At 40.5% G+C, this 17,479-nt stretch overlaps 1 protein-coding gene across 1 annotated transcript in view; it reads right to left on the reverse strand.

Moving 5' to 3' along the window:
- PROS1 (protein S) overlaps positions 1–12,967 on the reverse strand; it is a 490,278-nt gene extending 477,311 nt beyond the window's left edge. Inside the window, exon 1 of the mRNA XM_050958478.1 lies at positions 12,923–12,967. The gene's annotated coding sequence lies outside the window, so the exon portion shown is untranslated. The remainder of the gene's footprint in view (positions 1–12,922) is intronic.
- Between the last annotated feature and the right edge of the window lie 4,512 nt (positions 12,968–17,479).

The following is a 17,479-nucleotide window of genomic DNA, read 5'->3' on the forward strand; positions in this document are numbered from 1 at the left end:
TGTTAACACTTCTATGATTCATAATGGTATCTAATTAAAAGTTAACAAAGTTCTTCAGCAACTTAACAGGAAAAAAATCAAAATGCAGAGTTTTTCTGGAATGGCAATTACACATTTTAAAGAGGTAACTTAAAACCCATGGATCCTCTTATGGGCACACAGTTTTATGTCTGGTGCTGCTGCAGTTACAGAATCAGAGCTCAGAAGCATAACATCACAGTATTTTTATGGGACAGTCTTTTACAATTTAGCAGTGATTAAGCCTATAGGATTTAAGTCAATGAGACTTTTGCCATTGACTTCAGTGAATCCAGGATTTCACCCATTGAATTAAATAGGCTACTGAATGTTTGCGTTCTGTAGAACTCTGTTTATCTATAGAATTTACAATGATCTCTGTAGATAACTTTTATACTTCCTCACAGTTTCTCCTATAGGCTAGTTTAAAAATTTTCTGTTGAATTAAATGGAGAATGATGATCTATAAGACTTTTCTAGGAGAGGGATATTGGATGCTTTTTTCCCCTCCTAAATGTTGAATTAGATAAGAAAGATCCATAGCCACTTTTTAAACATGTCCTAGTAGCCAGTGTGGGTAGAGAAAGTGGCTTTTTATGCAATTTAGGCAAAATAAGTAAATAAAGTCAAGTAAATTATTTTGCTTTAATTGACTCTAGAATTCTCAGAGTGCATGAATGTGATTGTTCAGAGAGACGAGGATATCATTCTGATTTAAGTGACACCACTCTAAAGTAGGAATAACTATTGAAATCAGTGGAGTTACATGCATGTAAGATATTGTAGTTAAAATGATACAAACTGTTGCATTAGTGCAACTCTGAACAGAAGTTACCAACACTTGTCAGTGCCTTTTAATACTTATGGTAGATAGTAGTTACAATGTTTAATTTCATTTGTTAGGCCTTGATCTTGAATTGGGTCCTGATAAAAGTAATTAACTAGTGCTCTGGATAAGGATTCCATTGCAGAATTGGTGCCTTAATTACATTTGATGTTGTTCCCCGGGCCAGTGAATTGAGGGGAGACAAGGGATGGCTGGCTCCCCCAGCAGTGTGGGAGAATAGTTTGCTCAACTGTAATTCTGTTTTATAGTTATCACTTCCCTCCAAAATAAAGATGGTAGCTAATTCAAGCCAGAGTTCTTTATTAAAACACTTAAGACATTTGCATTGTCCCTTGTACTTTAAGAAATTGCCCTATAAAAACTCTAGCAAGAATTAAACCTCTTAAAGGCCTAATTTATTAAATGGCCATAAACCCCGCAATAAACCTGCCTCCTCCTTGGCTCATTCAATCATTCTCTATCCTCTTTTCCTAGATCTTTTGATCACAAAAAGAGATTCCAGATACGTGGGTTCTGTTCTCAGCTCTGCAATGGACATAGACCACTGGGCAAGTCACGTAGATACTTTGTGCCTAAGTTTTCATGTGGATAAACTCCCTTGGGATATTGAGGCTTAATTTAACAGGTTTTGCAAAGCACTTTGAGATCTTCAGATAGAGGACAATATAAAACGTCTAAGTATTGTTATTGAATATTCACACTCTTTAAAACTTAAAGAATAGAATCTTATAGTGACTTTGAAAGTACTGTGGGTACTGCACACACAGGAGACTAGTTTTTTGAACTTATGTATCTGTGGAATATTACACCTTTTATCAACAATGTTTAATTCACCTTAGAGTGGCAGTGTCAAACTCCATTCCATAGAAAGGATCTAGTTACAGTTTTAATTATGGTCTGTAGGATTCGGTTATCAAGTTGAGATGATTTACTAACCGTGGTCCATTGTGGATCTCTCACCAGTGACAACAGGACATCAGCAAAAAGAGGGAGGGGAAAGCTTGACCTTTAGGTAGTAAGTACATTGTTAATGACTGAAGTACTGATGCACTAAACATCATTCAGTTTGAGTGATGATTGCAGGGCACTTTTAGGATGGGCAGTATTTCTGCACTCTTTGTCCTTTGGGAATGTAATTTCCCAATAAGTATGCACAGTTATAAGTAACTGCATTGTAGTGGGTTGGTTACCTGCTTCTGCCCTGAGGGGTTAAAGCCAGCCCTGCAGAAGGCTGGGGCTGTGGAAGGAAAGAGCTGGGTTGATTGGGGGAAACAGCTGTAGCTGGGCCATGCCCCAATCAGAGCCCAGTTGGCCCTATAAAGAGGCTGGGAGCCAGGAGCGCAGGACTCTCCCTCTGCCTGTAGAGGGAGGTGGGCCTGGCTGCTTAGATGCTAGAGACAAGGTACCTAGAGTGGAGCAGGGCTGGGGAAGGGCGGAGGAGCTGGGGAACTCCAGCCTGGAAAGCCCCAGGCTGTGGCCTAGCATAAGGCCAAGAGGTACTGGGGAGTTGCAGGGGGCAGCACAGGGGTAGGCAAAGGCAGCAGGTCCAAATCCCTTTGCCTATGATGAGTGACTGATATTGCACTCTGCCCCAGTGAACAGTGGCTAGATGGAGACTGGGCAGTAGCCAATACTGAGGCAAAGTGGGGATAGTGCGGTGGGGGTTCCCCTGGGAGGGGGAGACCCAGTTAAAGGGGCACCGGGGTCCTGGGAGAGACACGAGGGCCGGTAGTTGGAAGGCAGATCACCAGCCTGCAGAGGGCGCTCTGGACCCTGGGATGAACTAATTCCCTGGATGACCAGCAGGAGGTGCCGCAGAGGTGAGTCCAGCCTGTCTCCATGCATGAACAAATTAGGTGCACAACTGTGTTTCTAAAATAATTTGAAAATCTGCCTGTCAGCATCATTAAGTTTCAGATTAAACACAGAAGCAGTGTAAATACCAGTTTCTCTTTGAATTGTTGTTTTAGGGAGCTTACGTTAGCAGGCCATCTGTTCACTTTGGGAAGGTTATTTTTGTGAGCATAAAGATTAGAAACTTTTTTTTTTTCCAAACAAAAGTTTTCCATTTTTCAGAGTCTGAATCTGTTATGGGGGCTGAATATATCAATCAGACTGCCTGGGAGTTTGACATATTTGCTTTAGTGTCTACTCTCTCAACATGGATATCAAGGTGAGGCTCAGCTATTGATAACTTGCAGTTTCTCTTAATTGAGCTGTTCCTGTCAAATACCCACTAGTGAGTTCTAGCGAACTGATACACAATGAAAGTTAAATAAAATGCAAAAAAAGTTTTATTGAGCAATAACAACAAAATGTTCTTGTGTGTAGGGGAGTCTTAGATTTTTCCCCCTCCACCATGTTGCCACAGATTTTCAGTCGTTCAAATCCGCTGTCCATAACCTGGATCTAGTTTTAGGAAGAAAGGATTTGTTGCATTTTATTTCCCATAATAATATTTCCTTCCTCTTCGCCTGCCTTTTTCATTTAGACTGTAAGCTCTTCAGAGGCAATCGCTGTCTGACAATGTGACTGTACAGTACTTACCATAATGGGGATCTGTTATCCACTCAGACTTCTAGGCACTATTGCAATACAAACAATAAACACTCACAATAGATTCCAGTTACGACTGCACTCACCAGTTCAGCCAATGTGTAGATATTTTTCATTATTTCACATCATTTGTAAAGCATGCTTTGAATGCATGCAATACAGAATTCACACTCAAACAGTGGCTTTAATTCTAATGAAACTAGTCAATACATGCCCACAGATAACACCACTGCAAAACCACATGCTCTGACAAGCCACAGACCCAACACTTTTTAGCTGATAGCCACGTACATAGCGTGAGCAAATTCCACATGCTGCAGATGTGGTCTAATCGCTTTTTGGGTTGGAAAATGCTATCTCTACTGTCTAGCTCAAATTTCATTTCTATCTTTTAAAGCATCATTTTAACATCAAAATATCCATATAGGACAGTTACTTCACATTAAAACTTACAAACTACATCATCTTTATGAAACTGATTTCAAAGTCATCCGAAAGTCTACTGTGCAAGATTTTCTAGCTCTATCAAATCCATTTTAATTAAAGCCCAGTTTCAGTTGATAGCCTCAGGCCATAAACTTTATAACTCAATTCTTCTCTGGACCATGCTGAACAGATTCCTGCTGAATTTTGAACTTAATATAAATCTACACAGATTTTTTTGAATCAGCTTTCAGGATGTTTTTTAATGTCTTGCTTTATTAGAGCAGTGTGAAAACAGAAGATGTAATCACATGTTTTCTCTATGCCTGAAACAAATATTTTTGCCAACAAACCATTTACTATAATCTATCCGTATGCGCCCCCCATTGCTAGTATCTGAGATGCTTTCATCAAGAAAAGTACATGATCCTCTGTCACTTGGCTAAGTTATCAAATACGATTACTCATTATTTGTATTTTGATAGCAGCTAGCAGTTGTCTTAGCTGCTGTACAAACATAATAAAAAGAAGTCCCTTCTCCAAGGAGCTTACTATTTATGCTCTTAAAGTATAAATGCTTGTACACCAGAAATTAACATTTTGAGGAAAGTGCAAAGAAAAGAGGAAGGTTTGAGCTGACCTCCTTGAACTTGGTATCATGAAACATGATCTAGGTAAATGGCTTACTTTGAAGAAGGGTTTAAAAACCTGGACACTCTTAGCATCTCTAAATTTTGCCCAACTTTAAATTATTGTAACTGACTTTTTAGCTTCTCATAAATATTAGTTCCAGTCCTGCTGTCTTTGCGTACCCCAAATTCCCATTATGGTCTAGAGGAGGCTGGGTTGTGGAAGGACTGCAGGAACTTTCCTACTGCATATCATCTCTGTGTGTCAAAGGAATAACACAGGATGGGGTGTGTGGTTATAGGGTGACAATATATTTTGGATATTATTAAAAGGAACTGGGCAATGGATTTGGCCCACGCTAGTCATGAGCCACAGCATATCTCACTACAACCACATGGTACAAAACTAATGTACCTGCTAACTAGCCTCTTCCATTAGCATTCCACAAGAGGACAAAAGGGAATTTAATTCAAAACGAACACTATTCATGTACGTAAAGAATAAATAGGGTGACAGAGAGTTGCAGTGAATAGTTTTAAAGGCAAATCCACCTAAAATGTCAACTGAACACTGTTTTGGTCTATGACTGTATGTAGACGACTGGTTTAAAATTACAGATGAATTCACATTAATAAAAATGAGTTTCTCAAATTGCATGGGGGATTCTGGACACTTTATGGCACAGTTAGGAATTCAAAGAGAGCAATTTAGAATTTTTCTTACACAGTTTGTATGGGAATTAACTTCTTTCTAAATGGCTCTGATCTGAAAACAAACAAACTAAGGCTGTAAAAGAAGAGAACTCCACTTCAAGCATCCAATAACTACCTTTGTAGGCTCAATAAAAAGTTACTGGACATCCATGATACTAAAGACATAAATAGAAGATACCTGCAAAACCTTATTCCTACACTACAGAGTGTGCAGAAGGCAATGAACAAGGAGAACAATTACCAAATGATTCATTCACTCCTTTCTTAAGGGATATTTCCTTATCCTCTGAACTATTTAGGTGATCTGAACTGCAAAGTTGAGAACTTAATTTTCCTAAGACACAGATTTATGCTGGTCAGAGGTTTCGTTTTTGGTTGCAAAAGTATCGGGGCTGTACTTGCCAACTGGATCATGAGGGCAGCTATTCAGTGTGGCTTCTATCTGACTGATCAGCAGTGCCACTTTGAAATGTCTGAGAATAGGTTGGGACGGGAAAAGCTGAGGGAGTGGGGAGAGGGATAGATGGATGGACTCTTCAGCAATACATGACTAAGGACTTGTCTACACAACACTTAGTTCATGGCAAGCTGGGCTGAGAAACTGCACAACTAATCTGCCCTGCACTAATTGTCCATCTGGACCCTGCTGCCGTGCACTAATAGTTCCTTGAATGTGCTTTAATCTAGTCCCATTTCAAAGTGAGGTGGATCAAAGAGCACCTAAATGTTCATGTATACAAGCCCTTATTCTGCTAATTTAGCCTTTATCTTTCCATTATCTGAATTCTGATTTTTAACAACTTGTTCCTCAACATTAGAAGCTGGAGGCCAGATTTACAAGGACTTTTGGGCACTAAAGATTCAAATCCATATCAAAATCTATAGTATACTTACAGATTCTCAAACACCTGAAAAACTAACTGCTTCCGAGTTCCCAGGATGGGGAGCAGTAAAATAACCCTGTGCTTGGATGTATAATTATTGGAGTTGAGAAAATGATTTGAAGCAAATATTATACTAAACAAATATAGAATTTTTTGTTCTCATTTTGTTCCATAGTTTTTTGTTGATTCCTTATTTGAAATTATGAGCTGAATACCATAACTAAGAGAGAATTGTAGGATTATTTAGGTGTGAAAGTTCACCTTTTTTTGGTAAAAATTAAAGATTTTGAGATTTTTCTTATCAGCTCTACAAAGTACTTTCAGTGACTAATACTACTTACTCTGTCACCTATTTATGGAGCATCAGTCATTGAATCTTTGTCTGCAGATTTTTCATGAGCAATTTGAGAGTACTCAAATCCAAGATGTGCTGGTTAGTTTGATAGGATACATAGATATGTTTGTTTCTGTCCCCTGACTTGATGAGCAAACTTCTTAGAAACAGATTTCTGGTACAAATGTAATCCACATACATAAATATTTGCATATCAATTAAAATTTGCTCTCTACTAATATTGCCAAATATTTGCTTACAATTTGTTAACATTCCTGCCAGTTAATATTTTTTTCGTGAGTATGTGTGGAAAATGAACACAAGTGACACAGCTAAAACAAATTATGCCAACTAATGTTCATGGAATATTTTTACAGTACTTGACTAATTTGTATAATTACTTATTTGAAAATAGCAGAGATGCTGGGCTAAGTTCATCCCTTGTGACATTCCAGTGATGGATTTTTTAATTAATATTTTTCCTGATTTTAGTTTCTGAAACAGACACCTAAGTAAAGCTTTTGCATTTGAGTCAAAATCCCTCCTTTATATCCTTCTGTGTTCGTGGAGTACACTAAGCCAATCAGGGAACTGCAACTAATACTTTATACCCATATGGTCAGTCCCAGTCAACCCAGTTTACAAGTGTACCACCAAAAATGGAGTTTGAAAATTCCACATAGACATTTGTTTTTACTTGCAAGGAATTTTCTGCAATAAAATGTTGCATTTCCACAGAAGCCCAACACACTCCCAAAAAGGCAAATATCAAGTCTGCATTTTCCCAGTGGTGTTTTTTACACTGCTCTGCATGGCAAGATGGCTACTTCATTAGCTGCAGATAACAAAGACTTGATTACATCTTGCTGGCAAACACATTTTTTCTCCCCTCTCACTTTTTATTCTTTACCCCCAATGTGATTAATATCTAGTGCCAGACAGAGAGAGAAGGTGGGGAGGAAAGTCAAATAATCTACCTCATATGTAGGCTTCAGTCTTGGTTCAGTAGCACTAAACTATAAAGATGTTCCTTTTTGCCACAGCTAACATAGTAGCTTCCGCAGAGCATATCTGTAGCCAACCATTCTTGCAATTCACTAAGGGCCACATAATTCCAGTACTTCCCTCCCCCCTTTAAAGTAGCAGCTATCCTCAAAGAGCTGATGAATGCTGTAAAAGACACCACTTGAAGTGTTCTAACTGGTTACATGTAGATTTTAGTCGTTTCTATTTCTGCTCCCTAAGCCTTCTGCCTGAGTGCTTTTGACTCTCACTTTCAAACTCTCTGCTCACAATGAGCAAGTAACTTTTTCAGGTTCTTTCATTTTTATTTTTGTCCTGAGAGGCTGCCTTGGTCTGAAATTCTGCTTTTCGGCAGAATTCTAAGCAGCCACACAGGCTTTTCATTTCAGAAGTGCTTTTCTCAATAAGGGACACTTACTCTATGTAGTTCTATAGGAAGTGTTTTAATGTGTTTAAATACCAATTAATGGACATTAATGGTATTTCAGCATAGCGTGATCATAAGGAAGGGAAGAAAGGTGTCATCTTGCCCTAAACATTTTTGACATCTCCCAGGCAGGAGTGATTTCTTAGGCAATTGTGATCAACAACAGAATTAATCTGTTCTAGAAAGAATAGCCAGGAGTAACTTTTCCTACCAAAGTGCTGTGTAGAGTACATAATCCCGCTTCTAGCCATTGTAGTGGCTCTCAAAATGTACAAACATCTATCAGGGCCCAATTTTACATTGTGACCTGTAACTTCTCAGCATACTTTAAAATCTACAAGACACCAAACCCATCCTCCTACCCCACAGCAGGGATTTAGAAATTCAAAGTCAGGAGATTCTGTGTGCTTTAGAAATACGTAAGCTACAGAGAATCCACCTATATGCAATGGCTAATTTGATTTCAGAAATGTATTTTTCCTTGCTCTGTAGCTCCAATAAACTCTCCTTTAGCCACAACAATACAAAAGTTGTGTGAAAGGCAGCAACACAGTATAATCTGCACACCTCCTGGGTGTGGTTCTCTGTCTCATCTAGTGCCTGTAAGACCACTTAGAGAGAGATTAATGAGTCTGCTCTACAGATTTAGCTAACAGCCATGTGGCTTTTGACTCTTGCACTAAGCTCCAGCGATCCCAGGTTTGATCCTGCCAGACTAGGATCTGTCAATGTTATACTGGCAGAGATGTTTTCTACAACCATGAGGGCTAGAAACATACTTCTTTAAAATGAAAGCAGAGAGTCTCATGCAGTCTCTTGCTGTCAGCACCGGCAGCTTTCGGAAATACATTTTAAAAAAATCACAAGACTTGCAATAAAATTGCATATGTTGGCAACACTAGGGTTTGTACGGCAACTAGCACAATGGGGTTGTGATGCTGACTGGGGACTGTAGGTACCTCTACAATTGCACTAATAATACTAAGCTTCTAGCATGTGCTTTTTACTCAGTATGTGAGGCACTGATGTCGACTTTTGGAAACATGATTGCCAAGATTTTTATTTTTAAACAAGAAAACTCAATATTAGGGTCCTTTAGCTACATTTAAGTACCTATAGGAGTGGCATGATTTTTTTTTTAAAGCTGAGTAACCACTGGCTTCCAGTGACCTCAAAGACAACACCCAAACAGAATGAAAGTGTCGCAATTAAAAAGTCAATATTTGCTGCACACTAAAGTCTGATATTCTTACCACTTTGCCCTAAACTTACAGTAGAAGATATCTGTGGTTAGCAGTATGCTAACAGCTGTTAGGAGGGGATTTTCAAAAGCTCTAAGAGTATGTCTACACTATGGAGACTATAACATCATAGCTATGTTAGCATAATGACATAGTGTAGAGACAGTCTAGACCAGTAGAAAGAGTTCAGTTTTTCTCCATCATTGCAGGAACACCACCTCCCTGAATAATGCTAGCTAAGTCAACAGACTGATGCGTCTATACTGGGGGTGATGCAACTATGTTGCACTAACTTCTAAGTGCAGGCCATGCTTCAATATGATTGATCTACCTCTGCTCTTGCTGTAATGCTTATGTGAGTCTTAGCACAGGAAATGGGGAGCAGAGTTCGAGCAAGAGAGCACTTTTGGAAAGCCCTCTTTCATGGCTTCACTGGCCTTTCAAAGCAGCCACAGCTGTGAGTCAGGATGCCCAGTCCCCCACAGAAGTGGTGGCATAGCAGAAACTACTGTGTGATTCCTAAAAATTAGTGTTTGTTATACCAGACACAATAACTTACTTATAGTCCGGTTCATCAATGTGCCTGGTGCTGTTGGTCCTGGATGTCTTCTCCAAAGTACAATTGTCATTTTCTGTCAGGCGAACCTCTATGTGTACAGACTGGTGGTTTAACAGCATCTCTTCCCTTGCTGTTATCCCTCTAAGCATTGACAGAGGTAGCAGAGTCTGCATTATAGATGGCCCCAAACTACTCCCCTGCCAGCATGCTTTCACAGAAAGGAGCTTAATAGGAAGGCCCCCTCTTTCAGTTGACCAAACCAGCTCCACAGCATTTCCTGAATGTATCCTCCTGTTAAGGACAAATCTGCCTGTGCCTGTGTCCAAATTTCCTTCCTCTAAAGCTCTGTGGAAAAACAGAGTTCATTCTTCTCAGGGCTAGAGCAAACAAAGGGGAAGAATACATTCAGCTTGTTTAAAGCCCTGACCTTTTTCCCCCTAGTTACTAGATACAGCTTGATCTATCACATACATAGGCCCAGAACTTAAGCATTTACACAGGGAGTTGCTTACCACCATACAGTGTTACTATGCTGTTTCGAATATGTAACTGGTATGTTCTTTCAGTACAATGTAGGTTTGTGTGACAGCGCATAATTTCACCAGTCACTGCCCTGTTCTCTGCAAGTGCAAAACTATGAAGAGCGGGGCTAGAGGAGCCCAAAGATGTGCCCCCCCCTCAAAAAAAAAGAGAGCACAAAGCTCACACAAATCATTCCCTGTGCACACATTCAGCATGCATAGCCAGCACAGGCTGGAGAACAGTGGAACATATCAAACCTATGAAATGTTGTGTGGGTGATGAAACAATGGCTTTACATCATTCATTTATACTGGTGTAAGTGAAATGAGAATCACACTGTTGCTTTGGAAACCAGCCTTTTAACTGTACAATCTCTTGGGCTTGCTGCACTAGTGGAACAAGATATAATTCCCATCTCCATTATGTTAACTTGCTGCAATATGAATGAACGTTAAGAATGACTCTTGAATTATTTCCAACATTTAATATGATAAATTAGGATTGGTGAATAACACTTCAGTGTTAATTGAAGAGATTTCTATGCATTATACACCTTTTTTGTATCAATCTCTGGAGAATTGAAAAGTTAAATAGAGCATACAGTTAGAGAAGATTCAGTGGTCGCTATTACTCAGTGACTGGCTAAATCCATTAAAAAATTGACCTTTAACTTTTGTGTTTATAGCGCCAAATCCAAAGTTTGAATAATTTTTATTTAGTAATCTTTATTATGGAAGAGACAGCAAAGTCCAAAGAATTGCTGAATATGATTTATCTTCACATTTGTGGTGCTTAATGGTTTTTGTAAATTTCAATTTGTGTTAGATAATTTATATCAGCATCAATTTACATCAATTTTGCTAGAGCATGGGTATCACTATGTTTAGGGAATTAATAATCTGAAATTACCACACACCCATATTAATCAGATGATTTATTATAAGGAGACTGACTTTTATTCTCAGACATACAGGGCCAAAAGAAATACTAATTACCTTGCTGTAGAGCAATTATTCAGCAGTTATCTATACAATGGGAGTAAATGCAGGTCCTTTTTCTATGTGGAAACTTTCTTTGTCATTAAGGGGATACAGTAGAATCTCAGCGTTATGAACACCTTGGGAATGAAGGTTCTTTGTAACTCTGAATGCTTGTAACTCTGAACAAAACATTATGGTTGTTCTTTCAAAAGTTTACAACTGAACACTGATGTAATACAGCTTTGAAACTTTACTATGCAGATGAAAAATGCTGCTTTTAATCATCTTAATTTAAATGAAACAAGCACAGAAACAGTTTTTTTTACCTTGTCAAATCTTTTTTTTAGCTTTCCCTTTTTTTAGTATATTTTTAACACAGTACTGTGCTGTATTTCCTTTCCTTTCCTTTGTCTCTGCTGCTGCCTGATCGTACTTCCAGTTCCAAAAAAGGCATGTGGTTGACCAGTCAGTTTAACTCTGAGGTTCTACTATAATATTCATGGGCGCAGTCCTTGTCAAAGCTTGAGTAACTCCAAATCTATCAGTACAACTAACTGGTGGTTATAGTATAATGGCAGAAATGTGGCAGCTATGGTTATACATATCGATATGCATTCATGCATATATGGGAACAAGAATCTCTACCTGCAGTGAGCCCTGATCTATATCAGAGGGGTAGCCGTGTTAGTCTGGATCTGTAAAAGCAGCAAGGAATCCTGTGGCACCTTATAGACTAACAGAGGTTTTGGAGCATGAGCTGTAGTAGCTACATGCATCTGAGGAAGTGGGTATTCACCCACGAAAGCTCATGCTCCAAAACGTCTGTTAGTCTATAAGGTGCCACAGGATTCTTTGCTGCTTTTACTGATCTATATCGTGTGCAATTAAACTGAAGCTTTTGGAACCTGGTAGGGATGTATGAAACATAGCAGAATTAAGGGTAATGTATTTGTTTAAATCTAACTCGAATTTTCTAATTCAGAGTATCAAAATGTTGTGTATTCACAAGTCCACCCTAACATATATTATGAAGAAGAAACAGAGAGGGATTAAGTATCAGAGGGGTACCCGTGTTAGTCTGGATCTGTAAAAGCAGCAAAGAAACCTGTGGCACTATCATAACCTTAGTCCCAGATTTGGACCTTAGCATCCAAAATATGGGGGTTAGCATGAAAACCTCCAAGCTTAGTTACCAGCTTGGACCTGGTACTTGCTGCCACCACCCAAAAAATTAGAGTGTTTTGGGGCACTCTGGTCCCCCTGAAAAACCTTCCCTGGGGACCCCAAGACCCAAATCCCTTGAGTCTCACAACAAAGGGAAATAATCCTTTTTCCCTTCCCCCCTCCAGGTGCTCCTGGAGAGATACACAGACACAAGCTCTGTGAAACTACACAGAGTGACTCCCCCTCTCTGTTCCCAGTCCTGGAAACCAAAAGCACTTTCCTATTCCCCCAGAGGGAATGCAAAATCAGGCTAGCAAATCCAACACACAGATCTCCCCCCTGATTTCTTCCTCCCACCAATTCCCTGGTGAGTACAGACTCAATTTCCCAGTAAAGAAAACTTCAACAGGTCTTAAAAGAAAGCTTTATATAAAAAAGAAAAATACATACAAATGGTCTCTCTGTATTAAGGTGACACAATACAGGGTCAATTGCTTAAAAGAATATTGAATAAACAGCCTTATTCAAAAAGAATACAAATCAAAGCACTCCAGCACTTATATTCATGCAAATACCAAAGAAAAGAAACCATATAACTTACTATCTGATCTCTTTGTCCTTACACTTAGAAACAGAAGACTAGAAAGTAGAAACTACTTCTCCAGAGCTCAGAGAAAGCAGGCAGACAGAAAACAAAGACTCAGACACAAACTTCCCTCCACCCAGAGTTGAAAAAATCCGGTTTTCTGATTGGTCCTCTGGTCAGGTGCTTCAGGTGAAAGAGACATTAACCCTTAGCTATCTGTTTATGACAGGCACCTTATAGACTAACAGACATTTTGGAGCATGATCTTTCATGGGTGAATGCTCATGCATCCAACGAAGTGGGTATTCAGCCACGAAAGCTCATGCTTCAAAACATCTGTTAGCCTATAAGGTGCCACAGGATTCTTTGCTGCTTTTAGGGAGGGATTAATATACTCAGCTACATCTCTCTCACACTTACAATTCCAGTACATACATGCACATTTGAAACAGTGTGAGCAGCTTCAAGATGACTCACCACCCTATGCAAGCATTCCCAGGTGGGCCAAATTGAGGAGATAATTGATTAAGTAAGGACAGGATGATTAGCCAGTTAACAAGGTGATTCAACTCCTCAGCTGAGGATGGTTAAGAGGGAAAAGAGAAGGTGGGAATGAAGGGCAAGAGAAATCCAGGATCTCAGGTTGTTGAAAGTCCTTGTCCTGTGCCTATGGAAAAAGTAGAAGTCTTATGCTGTGAGCGGACAAGATCTTGTAAAGCACACTGTAAATAAAGCACTCGATGTTGCACTTGCCAATGGTCTGTGTGAGGACTGTTTGCAGAGAAGAATCCAGGGTGAGGGAAGCCTGGCCTGTGACACTCTCTTTCTTTGAGGGTATGTGTACACAGCCACTAGAATCACAGAACTAGAAGGGACCTTGAGAGGTCTTCTAGTTGAGTCCCATGCACTCAAGGCAGGACTAAGGCTACAGCTCATTACAGACTTAGTGACACAGCTGCATCAGTGCAGCCGCAAGATCTCTAATATAACCACTCCAAGCTAACAGGAGAGAGTTCTCATGTTGGCTTACCTACCCCAGCCCCCATGAACGGTAGTACCTGGGTTGGCATGAGAAGCTCTCCTGTTGACATAGTGCTGTCCGGTCTGGCACTTATGTTGGTATAACTTACGTTGGTTGGGGAGTGGTTACATAAGTTATGCTGACATAAACACTAGTGTAGACATAGCCTTAGTGTTATCAAGACCAGTGGTTCCCAACAGGAGTGGCGCCAGGGTTTTTGGCGCCCTAGGCAGGGGTCCTTCCGCGCTCCTGGTCTTCAGGACACTTTGGCAGCAGGTCCCGGAGCGAGTGAAGGACCCGCCGCAGAATTGCTGCCGATGACCTAGAGCACGGAAGGACCCCCCCACCACTGAATTGCCACCGAGGGCAGCAAAATGCCGCCTCCCCAAATCCTGGCGCCCTAGGCAACTGCCTAGGTCTTCTAAATGGAAGCGCTGGCCCTGGTTCCCAAACTTGTTCCGCCGCTTGTGCAGGGAAAGCCCCTAGCGAGCTGGGCTGGTATGTGTACCTGCCGCATCCGCAGGTCCGGCCGATTGTAGCTCCCACTGGCCGCGGTTCACCGCTCCTGGCCAATGTGGGTTACACTGCTCCGGCCGGCGTGAGCCGAGGGATGTACTGGCCGCTGCTTCCATCAACTCCCATTGGCCTGGAGCAGCGAACCGTGGCCAGTGGGAGCCGCATCAGCAGAACCTGTGGACGTGGCAGGTACACATACCAGCCTGGCCCACCAGGGGCTTTCCCTGCACAAGTGGTGGAACAAGTTTGGGAACCACTGATCTAGACCATTCCTGACAGGTGTTTGGAGGTTTTTAAGAGCAGGTTAGACAATGAGGGAGATTCCACAACCTTCCTGGGCAATTTATTCCAGTGCTTAACCACCCTGACAGTTAGGAAGTTTGTCGTAATGTCCAACCTAAACCTCCCTTGCTCCAATTTAAGCCCATTGCTTCTTGCTCTATCATCAAAGATTAACTAGAACAATTATCCTCCTTCCTCCATGGTAACAATTTTTAAGTACATAAAAAGTTGTTACATGTCCCCACTCAGTCGTCTCTGCTCCAAAAGAAACACATCAAATTTTTTCAACTTTCCGTCCTAGGTCATGTTTTCTAGACCTTTAATCATTTTTGTTGCTCTCCTCTGGGCTTTCTCCGGTTTGTCCACATCTTTCCTGAAATGTGGTGCCCACAATTGGACACAATACTTTAGACACCTGTGGCTGGCCTATGCCAGCCAACTCGGGCTGTGGGTCTGTTTCATTGCTGTGTAGACTTCAGGGCTTGGACTGGAGCCTAGGCTCTGGGACCATCCCACCTAGTAGGGTCCCAGAGCCTGGGCTTCTGCCTGAGCTCAGAAGTCTACACAGCAATGAAACAGCCACGCAGCACGAGCTCTGTGAGCCTGAGTCAGCTGGCACAGGCCAGCATCAGGATTTTCTTGTCTGTGTTAGTGAGGTAATATTCTTTTATTGGACCAACTTCTGTTGGTGAAAGAGACAGGCTTTTGAGCTTACACCTACTTTGTCTCTTAAATATTGTGGGATGAACATGGCAACATCTCTTTCTCAGCCATGTGAGTGGAATCCTTTTAACCATATGAGGTAAAATCAGCCAATCAGGAAACACAGAATCAATACCATGTGACTGAGCAATTTCCCTTAGACAACCCAGCTCTAAATGGGCCCTTGCCCCCTCCCAAAAGTGAACATTTTGGAAAACTAAAATGTTTGGTCCAGAAATTGTTTTTAGATCGTTTGTTTTCTAAAAACTAGTCACAATTTTTTGTTTTATTTTATTCAGATTTGCTAACTTTGTTTTTTAGTTGTGGTATGTAGGATATAATATCCCACGTCTCTTTGTGATGCATTCTATCCCTGATTCTGATTAACAGGAGCTCATTGTTTTTCCTTTGGTGGAACAGACATTGCAGTAGAATTGTTTTGAATTGTAATTATTCTAATTCTTAAGGTTCAGCAAACCTTTGATTTGTTTAATTTAATGTGTCCCCCCCCGCACCCCTTGAATTTCATTTTACATCTTGGGTTTGAATAAACCAATCTGAAAACATGAAGCAAATTCACCTGATCTACTAAGCCTTCCCTGGTTTTGTGCCCAACCAAGCAGAACCACCGTATAAGAGGCCTATAGAAGGGGCTGTCCAAGACTTAGTTCCATGTTACTCAGAAGGTATTTGAAACTGTTTGTAAACCTAGGCCCAGTTTTTATATTCATGCCAAAAATATATTGAATGATAACTTCCCTAAAACTCCATCTTTAAAGAAGAAAAATCAGTTACAGAAAACTAGTGTTTCATACTCAAAACAGGAAACTGGTTATAGTCTCTAATTTACGGCTAAAGAAAGGATTTAATTACAGTTGTCAGCTCTTAAAAGTCATTGATTGCCAACAGTTATTACCCAGTGGCCTTTGAGATACTATACTTATTCTAAGTATACAGAAATAATTTTCCTATCTCTAGTTTAGCCTTCTGTGTCTTTAATGGCTCACACCGTACATCAGGGATAATGACTGGAAAAACATGACATACCTCGCTGTGTTGGTTATACACTACAGAAACTTATATTAGTTGTGATTCACAAGTCTCTTGCAGTGGCTGAAAGTGAGAGGATTCACATTCAGTGCTGGTTTAGCTCTACTTTGTATTCAGGCTAATGTTGGTATCTTCCTGTGGTGATCTAGAAGCTAAGGGAACACGTACCACCTGCAGATTTTGAATAGAACAGCCAGAAACTAATAGCAAGTTGTTTGCATCTGCTTCATTGCGTACCTGATGACCGTATAAATAATGCTTAGGCCTATTCTTGGCAACTGTCAGTCCCATGCTATGTTTTACTAGGTGTCTAGGCTATAAAATGCACTCCTTTTTCCTTCCCGCTCCCCCCCCCCCCCCCCCCCCGGAAGGTGTTCTTTAAACATTTTCATTTGGAAGCTATTAATTGTCATACTAGGATGAGGTTTTAGAAACCTCATAATAAATGAACTTTTGCAGTCGCCCACATCAGCATCGTACTGAAAGGTTCCTGGGATCCTCACCTAAACTGAAGCTTTTGGTTTGAACAACTATTTTTGTCACAAGCTGAATGAATTTCAAAATCACACAGAATGCTGCTGGTGTCAATCTAGTTCTCTTCTCTCTCCCTCCCCACCTCCTGTCTGTTAAAAATAGTAAAATGCCTGATTGGTCTAAATGAAATTCCCTTGACGTTCCATGGAGACCCACTTTTATCAAACATACATGAGTGATTTTACCCCTGAGGGCCATCCCATTGGATTTAACGGGGTCACTTGCACGAGTACAGTTACTTATGTGCATAAGTATCTGCAGGATTGGGCACTATGGAGGAGATTTTTCAAAGGTACCTAAGGGATTTAGGAGCACACATGGCATTGAACACCAGTGACAATTGTGCCCCTAAATCCCGTAGGAACTTTTAAAAATCTCCTTTGACAGGTATGAACTATGGGTTTATTCTGCTAGGTGCTAATTACTCATGCAAGAGGCTGAGATTCTTCATCTCCCACTATCTTGAG

Source organism: Gopherus flavomarginatus, chromosome 1 (genome assembly GCF_025201925.1).
Source record: "Gopherus flavomarginatus isolate rGopFla2 chromosome 1, rGopFla2.mat.asm, whole genome shotgun sequence".
Lineage (NCBI taxonomy): Eukaryota > Metazoa > Chordata > Testudines > Testudinidae > Gopherus > Gopherus flavomarginatus.